Here is a 12,163-nt window from a genome sequence, read left to right as displayed (position 1 = left end):
TCTCACAGGGATCCCCGCAGCTCCAGCCCCTGCCCAGCCGCTCTGTCGGCAGCACAAAGGCTTCAGCGGAACCACCAAAGGCCAAGGGGCTTCTGGCCCTTTTCCCTGCAGCACTGCATGCCTGGGCAGCCGGCTGAGCACAGGCACCCTTTTCCCTGTCCTCCTCTATGCCCTGCGGACCCTGGGCAGCAAAAGAAAGATCCTGGCAGTCTGTGTATTATAACACAGTCTATATTTACATTGTAAAGGAAAACAAAAAAAAAAAGAAAAGAAAAGAACATTCTAGAAGTAAAAGAAAATGTCTCCTGATTCAGGTGGCCACAGCAAAAAGAGCGTCTCTTATCAGCTCTCCACAGAGCTCTGGCAGGACAGGCAGCCGAGCTGTGACAGGCGAGGCCGTGTCTGCCATGCCCTGCGCAGGTGATTTTGGAGCCGCTGGAACATGGAGATCGGAGCCGGATGCACAGACTTGACGATGCAGAGTGTTTGAAGTGCCAGGCTTCCGATGGCAAGGCTGACATCATTTGTTTTGTCTTCAAGGGCTGCAAGAGAGAGCCATGGTCAGATCCCAGATCTTTGGTGACGCCAGGAGAGCCCCCGGCCAAGGCCATCCCAGGCGGCTCTTGCCGTGGCCAGGAGGGAGCAGGGACCCAGGGGATCAGCCTGAAGCTGCTGGCCACGAATGGCACACATGGCCCTGAAATCTCAGTGTGCTCTGCCCATGGGAGCAGAGCCCTCCGCAGCCCAGGGTATGGATCGCAGCTCTTCCCCCACCAGTCCCCGCGCTCAGCCCGCTGCCCTCACTCACCACTGCAGATCATCAGGAGCTCTTGCTGCTGCCCCCTCAAGCTCTGCCCGGCGATCCCTGTGAACACAGAGCCCGTCACAGCCCCAGCGGCACAGCTCCCTGCCAGCGGCGCTGCCGGCGCTGTGGCCACAGGCCCTGCTGGCCCGGCAGGGCTCAGCCCGGCCCTTGCCGCACGCTGCCGGCCCAGGCCACGGCTGCCAGAGGGCGGCAGCAGCGCCGAGGCCGGGCGGGGCTCCACGGCGCCGGGCCCGGGTGGCGCTGCCGGGGCAGCAGGCGGGGCTGGGGCCGAGCTGCGGCGGGCCGGGGAGGGAGCCCGTGCTCGTGGCTCACCCATGAACCTGATGGCTGCCTCTCGCAGGGGCTCCTGTGGGCTCTCCAGATAGCGCAGGGCCCCGCGCAGGTGCTCGGCCGCTCTGCTCCTGTCCTCTGCCAGCTGGAGAGAGCGACGGGAGGGAAGGAAGGGTTGGCGCGGGCTCAGCCCCACGGCCGGGCGCTGCCTCCGCCCAGCGCCGGCCTCCCCTGCCCGCACAGCCCTGAGGCGCGGCCAGCAGCCGCTGGTGCCGGGCTCCCGAGGGGAGGGGCCGGAGGGCCGGCTGCTGCCCGGGGAGCCGCGGTGCCGGCCCACCCCGCAGCCCCGCCGGGCCGGGGCTCCATGGGCACCCGGCTCGGGCCCACGGGAGGCTGGAGAAGAGCCCGCGCGGCCTCCGGGTGCAGCAGCGGGCAGGGACACAGCTGCCGGCCCGGCACACTGAGCACCGCCCTCAGGGGCCTTCTCCGGGTTGAGGCTGAGGATTTCTCGGTCATCCTTACCAGGCACTTGCTGAACTTCCACAGTTTCTCCTCCTTCACCAGCTTTTTGAGATCCCTCCTCTTCAGGAACTTGACCGCACCAAGCAGCGTTTCCCGAGAAGCCTGGAGAGCAGCAGAGATGCGGAGATGGCCCCGGAGCCCAGGGCACGGGACCCGCGTCCCTGTGCCGTGGCCTGGAGGAGGCTGCGGTCCCACAGGCACAGGGCAGGAGGCGGCCGAGCCCCCTCGCAGGGGGACAGCGGCAGCCCACGAGTCCTCACCTCTGCCACATGCTGATTCTCATCATGGCAGTGGAAGAGCAGTGGGAGCAGGCTCTGGTGCACAGGGCTTTCCAAAGTTTTTTCTCTCTCCCTCAAAAACTCCATCATGTCTCGGAAGAGTTTTATGGAGAGCAGCTGTACCTGGCTATTATCCTATATGAAAAAAAAAAAGAAAAAAATACCTCAGCATTGGCTCCTCCAGGCCCCGCTGGGCACAGGCCTGGAAACGCACAGGGCACACAGTTTCCAGGCAGCACCCAGTGGCTGTGGCTGGGGGCACAGAGCCTTACGTGGTCAAAGAGTGGCAGGAGCGCCTCAGCCAGCTTCAGGGCAATGGGGGTTGACATCAGCATGTATTTGTGCAGGAATAGAAAGCTGAGTGTGATGAGTGTCATCCCAGCTATCTCTGCATCCTTGTCCCACAGTAGGTCCATGAGGCTTTCGGTCAAGCTCCACATTCTTTCGGCCTGTGCGGAACACAAGTCTGTGAAACCCCACCCTGCTGCTGCAGGGCCCAGAGGCCAAAGGCCTGTCCCAAAGCAGTTGGGCAGCTGAAGCGGGAGGCAGCAGAGCTGGGAGCAGCTGCCCCAGCACCTGAAGCCCAGGCAAGCCCAAGCCACTGCGTTCCCAGCACAGCTTCAGCCTCTGCTCCTTTCTCACCATTGAGGGATCACCAATGAGCTCGAGAAGGGCCCTGAGTGCCAGGCGACGCCTCTCCCTGCACTCGCTGTGCAGGTACCTTGATGAGAGCTTCACCACACTGTCACCGCATTCGCTCGGATCCAGGCACTCGAGGACCTGAAAGGCACAGGGCACTGACGGGGGGCCCGGCCAGCAGGAGCCCAGAGCCGCACAGGGCCGGGCTCGGGCGGCAGCACAGGGCGCGGGCACCGTCCCAGGCGGCTGCGGCGACGAGAGGGCAGAGAGCTGGGAGGCAGCTCAGCCAGGCAGCGCTGGACACCCGGCTCACCTCCACGAGGAATGCCAGGGCGGGCAGATCCCAGTGTGGCTCCTGTGTGCTGAGGAGCCGGAGGAGGTGGAGTGCAATACTGGAACACAAGCGAAGACAAGCATGGCGCATCTCCCTAGAGGGGCAAAAAAGGGACCAGGAACCTGAGCAAATCTCTCCAAGGGCCAATCTCTCTCACAGAGCCTAGTGGTCTTTCACCAACATCATGCAAGGGGACCTGGGCCCTTTAGGAGGTGTCTCCTCCAGTGCTCTCTCCCCTCCCAGCCTTTTCCAGTCTGCTTGGCCGTCCCTCGGTGACAAGGCCCTGGGTTCCCAGGGCCACGGGGGCTGCGTGGGACACCCCGGGCACGGAGCACAAATGCCGGGAGCAATGGGCACAAGGGGAGTCTGACCTGGCCAGCAGACCCACGGCATAGTGGCGGGTGTCAGCACAGAGCAGCGTGTCCCAGCAACACTTGCGTTCCATGGACAACACCACATCCTTGTGCTGCTTTCGGCAGCAGAGCAGGGACTTGAGGATCTGCACTGCAAACCTGTGTGCAGAGCAAAGCCCAGGTCACACTGGCAGCGCTGGCTCCTTCGCAGGCCACGTGGCATGGACAGGAGGACTGGGATGGAGCACCTGTTGGGGTGGGTGGCAAGGCCGTGCTCTTCCTGGCATTCTTTCCAGAAGGTGTCGATCTCCTCTGGCATCTCTTCTGTGCTGGAGAACACTTGGAAGAGCAGGTGTACAAACAGGCGGGGGAAATACGCCTTCACTACACGTGGGACGCGGCGCTCCTGGAAGATCTTCCACATCACCACGGATGCCTGCAAAGGACAAAGCCCCCCTGAGACGGCGCTCAGTGCCGAGGTGTCCGTGTGGCAGAGCCCGAGCGTGGCAGGGAGAGGCCTGGAGAGACCGTGCAGGGGGAGCATGGAGCCTGGTGGGCCTGAAGCTGCCCCTGGGCCAGGTTTCAGGCCAGCACCTGAGGCAGGGAGATGCAATGGGGGAAGGAGGATCGAGAGCTGCTGGAGAGGCGGCCTTGGGGCCAGCAAAGGCCAGTTGCAGAAACTCACAGCCAGGGCAAAGACACGCGTTTTGTCACCATCGGAGGTGCACATGCTGCGCTGTGGCCAGCTCCCCAGCACATCCAGGAGGATCCGCAGCGCTGGCTCCGCAGTCCTGGGCGAGCACATGATGGTCTTCCACATGGCTGTGGCAGCTCTGTGGGGTTAGAACTCTGTCTCAGGGCGGGTCTCAGACACAGCACCGTGGCCTGGGAATCCCTAGGGGCCTGGGCTGACCGCTGGCTCTGCCTCTGCCCACTGGCCCTCGCCAGCGGCACCCAGGCAGCCCAGCCCTGTGGGGACAGAGCCCTGAGGGGTGGCAAGGGAGCATGGCAGCCGGCTCGGGGGCTGACATGCCAGGGCTGGGAAAGGCAGCAGCCAGAGGGCCCTGGAACGTTCTGTTGGTCAGACACCTGGCACTGGCTGTACAGGGTGATGGGCTGGGGAGCCCTGAGCCCTCTGGGCAGGTGGGCCCCATACCTGTCACAGGACGGGGCCACACGCAGGAGCGTCACGACCGCATCATCCGGGTGTTCTTTGGTGATGTTCAGCAGGGTCTTGTCCAGCCTGTGCTCGGCAGAACCATTGGCCATGAGCCATCGGTGAATGTAGCTCACCAGGGCGGGCACCTGGAGAAGGCACAGCAAGGCTTGGAAAGCTGCCAGAGGGAGTGACATCCCCCGCATCCGCGGAGAAGTGCTTCCCTTCCCAGCGCGCACTGCCGTGGCCTCAAAGGCTCCCAGGGACCAGCAGGCGTGGCTTGGGAAGCCACAGGACTCACGGGGGAATTGAAGCCTGGCCACAGGCTGCTTACTTGCTCTGGCCTGGAAACACCCCTCTCCAGGAGCAAATCCAGCAGGGCGGCACTGGTCTCCTGTCCGAGGAGCTCCGAGTGAGCTCTGAGCCCAGTGCCCGTGGTGCTGGTCTTTCCCTGCCGGATGCTCTGGATGAAGCTGATAACAAGCTGTAGGAGAAGGGCAAGAAGCCGGGGATGTTGCATGGACTGCTCCACACACGGTGCTCGGCTGAGCAGGGACAGCAGGCCCAGCCCAGCTGGGGGTGGCTGCAGGTACCTGCGCTGTTCTGCGGAAGCGGCCACGGCTGGATTCCTGCTCTGGCGTGCGCTCCAGGGCTGCATCTGGCAAAGGGCGAGCGCAGGCAGAGCTGAGGGGCTGCGGGAGAGGCCGGAGAACACAGGCCAGCCCTGCGCTCCCCAGGCAGGGAGAGCCCCGGGATGCCCCAGGAGCACGGCCACTGCAGGGTGTCTGCCCGGCCCCTCTTCCGTCCTGTCCGTGGGCACGTCCCCAGGGGATGGCATGGCATGGCATGGGGCCAAGTTGGCCGCAGGCTCCAGCCCTGCAGCCCAGCTCTGCCACTCACCCTCCTGCGGTGGATGGAACGGCACCACCTCTTCAGTGTCCTGTGCTGGGGCAGCTCCAGGGCCTTCTTCCTCCTCCTCCTCCTCCACCCAAGCCAGCTTGGGCACTCTTGGGGGTCTCCGCTCCATGTCCATGAATGGAGCTACTGGCAGGAGAGATGCCCTGGCAAAGCTCCGGGGCACCAAGTCCCACGCTCTCTCTGCCCGTGAGGGCAGCTGCAGAATAGAAGCCTTGGAAGGCCACGGGTCAGCGACTCCTGTGCTCGGGCCTCGAGCTCAGCCGCAGGAACAACGCCGCGGAAAAGCTCCAGCTCAGACGGGAACGAGTGCGCTGTGCGGGGGCTCCTCACGGCACCGCTCTGTCCCCTTCTGCGCCGTTGCCTGTTCCGTGCACCCGGGCAAGCTTCTATTCCCCACGTGTCACAAAGGGTCCTTGGACACCGGCTTCCGCTGCATGCCACGGTGACCGTGCCACCCAGGGCCCTTGCACACGCTGCCACCTGCCCTGGGGCCGCCCCCAGCCCACCCAAAGTGGCCCAGGTTGGAGGGAATCCCTGGTCCCGGGTGTCTAAGACAGCCTGACAGGATCTTTAGGAAGGGCTCAGACCATCAGCAAACACTGCCCTCCTCTGCAGACTCAGTCCTGTTCCCATATCTTTACTTGAGAGCATTTGTATATCTAAATTATAATCATTTGAAGAGAAGAGATTTACATTTTTCATTTCAGAGAAGGCTTCTGCCTTCCTTAGCAGACACTTGTCTTTTCAAAGCAAGACAATTGTTTCTCATCTTGCAGATGCGCAGCTGCTGGGGAGCTCCATTTTACACCAGGGACCTGGACAACCTTTCCCAGCAATTGGGAAAATCCTGGGTGCTCCATCCACCCATGGATGAGGTCTCCAAATTTGCCCCGTGTAGTAGCCAGGGTAAGGCGCTGCGGAAGATCGCGCGATGTAACGGGAAAGCTAAGCATTCCTTTCTCCCCAACTCCCTAAAATAAGAGATAAGCCGAAAGAATGCAATCCTCCCTATTCCAGTAACTCTCCACTAACTCTAGTATAGTTCCACCCCTTACTAACCGTAGAACTCCTAAGTGACGTAATGCAGACCCCCAAACCTATATAACCCCATGATATGAGACAATAAAAGCCTTTTAACCGTCCATCAAGTTGATGTAGCGTGTCTCTGGCCCGAGTGATCCTGAGCAGAAAAGATCACCGTGCTACTCCATAGAACCAAGTCGCCGTTGCCTTGCAACAAAAGGCAACAGCCCCGAAAGAGGGTCCAGCTTTTATAGGCCAAAAAGGGCAAACCTGAGTGACTTGATGATATTTTTGGCCCAGAAACTCCTGCAGCTGGTGGCAGATTTCACAATCAGCAGGGACACAGCTAGGCCAAAGCCCAGAACTCTGCTGGGAGGCTTTCTCCTCAAATACCCTTCAAACAAACCTCCATTCTAGTCAGTTGGGAAAGTTGCTTAAAATGATACATTTCTGGCACATAACTACACAGGATTACGTGAAAGATTCTAAAGCAGCTGCTTTGGAGTCAAAGAGCCAGCATTACGAGTCCTTGTCATCTGTTGCTAAATCACACTTCGGGGGATATGAAGGAGTTTGGAACGAGCTAGAGAGCAGACCATTGAGTTTTTTAGATGAGGCCATTTCTTTTCCTTATCTTCTACATAGACAGGAAGGCTGAGTTTGGCTCCCATCTCCATCGCATGGCTCACAAGGCCGCCAAGACTTCTAGTTACAAGAGCTTTTAAGGATTTCTTGGCCAATAAGACACTGCCAACAAGGATGTCTATGTTTTGGACCCAGTCGTTCAAGATTTCATCTTATTGGACTCATGCTACAGTGTAAGCTGCCTTAGCCAACCATGTTATGACACACAAACCACGGCGCTGCATCCTAGTCTTCTTGCCAGGGGGCTGCTTATGGCCTCTGACCCCCGATTGCTCAGGGCTTCCCAGTGCCCCAGCCCCTCGGGGTCTCCCCCAGCCCGGCCAAGCTGCCCGGCAGCAGCGCCACAGCCCCACAGCAGCTCCGGAGGAGCCCCAGCCAGAGGCCCCTCGGGGCCCTCAGCAAGGCAGGCAGCAGCAAAAGGGCTGGAGGACACAGGTGGCACTTCCTGCCTGGCACGGGGCTTGTGGCCATCTCCAGGCACTGCTCTCACAGGGATCCCTGCAGCTCCGGCCCCTGCCCAGCCGCTCTGTCGGCAGCACAAAGGCTTCAGCGGAACCACCAAAGGCCAAGGGGCTTCTGGCCCTTTTCCCTGCAGCACTGCATGCCTGGGCAGCCGGCTGAGCACAAGCACCCTTTTCCCCCTTCAGGGCCTCAGGACCCCTTTAGCCTGCTGTTCTGCCAAGCACAAGCACCCTTTTCACCCTTTCCTGCCTCCTGCCCTTCAGACCCTGGGCAGAAAAGAGAAGTTCCTGGTAGTCTGTGTATCATAATATATTTAGTAATAATATATGAACAATAATCTATAGTATGAAATAATATATAGTCTAAAATTTATTTATTTACAATAATCTATAAACTATAATAATATATATAATAAAAATTATTGATACTCTATAATTTAATTATTTAGAATACAGAAGAAAAGGGAAAAGAAGAAAAGAAAAATTTTAAAGAAAAGGAAAATTGCCCCTGGCTCAGGTTGCCCCAGCAAAGAGAGCCTTCCCAGATCAGCTCTCCCCAGAGCTCCTGTAGCGCAGCCAGCCGAGCCCCGACAGACGAGGCCGAGTGCTCCGTGCCATGCACAGCTGATCTTGCAGCCTCTGGATGATGGAATATGGGCCAGGCTCTATTGCCCGGAGGCCACGCAGTGTTTCCAGTGCCAGCTCTGACACGGCACTGCTCGTGTCCTCCGTCAGGCGTTCCAGGGCTGCAAGAAGGAGGAACAGAGCCACGGTCAGAAGCTGCATCTGCGGGGAGCCCAGGTGAGCCCCCTGCAAGGGCCATCCCAGCCGTCCCTTGCCATGGCCAGGAGGGAGCAGGGACCCAGGGGATCAGCCCTGTGAAAAATGCATATTTTATGATTGGCTTTTCGCAAATATCTAAATGAAAATGACACGTGTTGTGTTAGAAAGTAATGCTGTATTTATTCTCTTAAGCACTGTGTTCAATGTAGTTTTAGGTTATAAATAAATGTTAAGATAGAAACTATGCTATGTAGGATACTTTTTTTAAAGAAAGGACTTGCAGCGAGATAGCAGCCACAGGACACCTAAATCTTTCAGAGAAAAAGAGTTTATTGCCCTCTAATCAGAAGAAACAAACTTCTTCCTGCCGAAAAGGCGCTGTTAGGATTAGGAGGAAGAAGGTGATGATGACTAGACCGAATCTTTTATTTGAATGGCATTTATGCATCATGTATGAAGTGTATGAATATGCAACAAGCTTTTGTTTTTAAGGATTGATCATTTGTTAACAGGTGTCCTTTTTCGGGCTTGTGTTGCCCAGAAAAAGGTACCCGGACATCCATGACTCTTTGTTTCTTTTGTCTCATATAGTCTTAATTCAAATTTTCAAAATTATTATTACTCTAATGGTATTACTATTTTTATAACCACCTTATTACTATTAAACCTTTAAAATTTAAAAACACCCAAGTGATTGGCGTTTTTCACAATTGGTAGCAGAGGATGGTTAAACACCTCGCTGATGGTGCTTTAGGAGAGTCAGAGTGGGGAGGCGCGCCCTGCCCAACTTGGCAGCCTTGCTCTGTTTCCCCTGGGGTGACCGACAGATGCAGGTTACAGTCGTGGACAAAAGGAGGCAATAAAATAAAGAGAAGGGAAAAGGCTCCCTACAACCACGGTAATTGGCCCCCTAAGACTAGTAGTGCACACGAAGAACCCGGGAAGGAAAAGGGACTGGTAAGCATTTCTCGGGGGGGCCGTGGGGGAGATGAATGTGTGTGAATGAGAGGCGGGCTGGTTGTCCCAGACCTGCCCAGTGACTGCTGGAGTCTCCCATGCTGCAATTCCGACTTTTCGTGAGAAAAGCGGCCAGTAAAGAGACGAGTGTGTGATAAAAGGAGTGAAAGAATCCTCCGGGGCAACTGGGACTGGGTCTCAGGGAGGGGTTGGACCCCTTGGAGGTAGGGAGCAATGTTTCCTAGCCCACTCCACTAGGAAACAGGACAGGAGGGGCCCCTAAAAATCTGCTGGGTTGAGGGATTTACATTCCAATAGCATCCAGGAGCAGGGTTGAGCAGAATTCTGCCAGACTGAGGATATACCCAAGAGCATCCAGGGTTGGACCACACAGCTAGATTGAGGAATGAAAATTTTGCCCAATAGCATCCTGGGTTGAACAACACAGCTAGACTGAGGGATTAAAAAGCTGCCCTAAGAACATCCAGGGTTGGACAACACAGCCAAATAGATGCCCAAGAGCATCTGTAGTTGTACCACACCGCTGGCTTAATTAATAAATGCCCAAGAGCATCTGGGGTTGAACAACACAGCTGGATTGAGGGAAAAATGCCCAACAGGATCTGGGATTGGACAACAGAGCAGGATTGAGGGAAAAATACCCAAGAGCATCTGGGGTTGAACAACACAGCTGGATGGAGGGATATCCAATAGCACCAGGACTGGCCAGAAACACCTAAACTTGTAATAGGTGATGTGAAAGTAAAAGGTACCTTATTGTTGTCTTGTTGTGTGTGTGAGAGTGAGTCACACACAAAGTCAGCCTCAACTTCCCGGGCGGGTGGGAGGTGGGGGGCAGTGGAAAAAGAGCGTGTGACCCACAAATCAGGCTGCAGTCCCTGGAGAGGTGGGGACTCTGTAGAAGGGTTTGTGTGTGACCTGTGCATCAGGCTGCTGTCCCTGGAGAGGTGGGGGCTTCAGCTGAAGGGTTTGTGTGTGACCTGTGCATCAGGCTGCTGTCCCTGGACAGGTGGGGGCTTGAGCCAAAGCTGAAGAGTGTGAGTGACACGCAGAAAGCCTCACAGGTGAACGGGCACAGGAGGTGACCAGAGTCAGGGCCCTTCCAGAAGGCCCGGAGATACTGAGACCTTGAGGCCAACCCGAAAGCGATGGGGGGCCACAGGGACCTGTGATTTTCTGGCAATAAGGATCCACTTTGTGTCTTGAGGGTGTAAAGGAATGTGTGAAGGTGAATGAGAAATAAAAGTGAGTTAATGTAGACGAATGAAAGTATAGGTAATGTGGATTGTGCATTTTAAGCTTTAGCACATCTCCTTGGAGGGAGGTGTATTGTGTTGAAAAGTAGTGTGGGGAAAAAGGTTTGTTTTGGGTGTAAGTGGTTGAAAGAAAAGTGGTATTTAAGCTGTTAGTGAAAGTGAGAAACAGAGGCAAGGGATGAAAAGATAAGGGCTTGGAAATGGAACAGAAAATCAGTAAGTTGCATACAGGGAAAAAAAGGGGGAATAAAAGCATACTAGAAGAGATACCCCCAAGATAGCCCTTTGGGAGTTAAGTTAGCAAACGGAAATACAACTCCTTGCAAAATACAGGGTATACAGAAGTTGATGAGAGAAACATGCAAACTATGGAAAAAAGGAAATTAACCAATTAATCTTAAGCTAGAAAGCTCAAACTTGTGAATTATATGCTTTAAAAAGAGCACTACAACATCTAACACAAAAGAGAGGAGTTATATTGATTCAAGGTATGCCTTTAGAGTAGCACATACCTTAAGAAAAATTACCAAAGAGAGATAGCTATAGTACATATCAAGGGATGCCAAAAGGTAAAGAGCCCAGAAATAAGAGGAAATAATTTAGTAGATCAAGAAGCTAAAGATGCAGTAGAAAATGGAGCTGAAAGAGTTAATATTAACTCCAAATGAGGAAAAATTAGAAATTCCAAAGTTTAGGGAAGCAGAGAAAAAAAGAATTCAACAAGATAGGTGGTGAACAAGATAAATTGAAGAAATGGAAACATCTTGATGGAAGACAATTAGATAATAAAATGCTTAGTGGGGAACAGTAAAAGATATGTATCAAAAAAGCCCAGTGGGATACTCAGGCTTTGTGTGATCATTTTTTTCTTTAAGGAACTATGGGTGCATTGTGATTTTTGGAGTAGACAAACAAGTAACTGGCCAAGAGTAGACAAACAAGTTTAATTGGCCAAGAGAAAAATAAAAGGGTGATGAGAAAAACAACATCAGAAGATCGTGAGTTAACTCATAAGGTCGACCATTTCAAGGTATCCAAGCAGAAATTTGGATTTGTTAAACTCTGGATTTATTTGTAAAAACCGTTTAATCCAGAAGAAAAAGAATATACCACATGCTGGGGGGGGGGAGATTGTAAGAAAATAATATCTTTAAAAATAAAAATAGAGAAAGAAAAAGGCTGGGAACAAAAGATTTCCTCACCCATTCCCGTTTGTTCCCCACTCGCTGGCGGCTGCACCCCCAGCCCCTGTGCCGGCTCCGGCACTGTCCGTCTGTCCCAGTGCGGCCGCCCGGCCCGCGGCCGCTCCGCTGGCCGTGCCGGCGGGGCTGGCGGTCTGTCCTGCCGTGCGGACCGTGGTCACCGCGCCGCCCGCACCGAGGGGGGGTCCCGTCTGCCCCGTCTGTCCCAGCCCCGGCTGCCCTGGCTCTGCTCGGCTGCCGGGGTCTCTGGCCAGCTTTGTCTCTGCCGGATCAGCCACCCTTGGCCTGCGGGGGCAATCCACGCTCCAGCTGGGTCTGCACCGAACACCCCTCGGGCGATCCCGCATGCAGACCCCGCCTTTGGAGCACCCAGACCCGGTGCTGTGCCCAGTCCCGCCCGTCCTGCCCCGAGCTCCGCTCCCTCGGTAACCACAGCTCCGGCTGGGCAGGGGAACTCTCTAAAGGAATCACTTATCGAAACACTAAAAGTTCAGTTCAAAGATAGCCCTCTCCTGATCC

Source organism: Fringilla coelebs (assembly GCF_963513975.1).
Source record: "Fringilla coelebs genome assembly, contig: SCAFFOLD_40, whole genome shotgun sequence".
Taxonomy (NCBI): Eukaryota; Metazoa; Chordata; class Aves; order Passeriformes; family Fringillidae; genus Fringilla; species Fringilla coelebs.
This window is presented reverse-complemented; position numbering follows the sequence as displayed.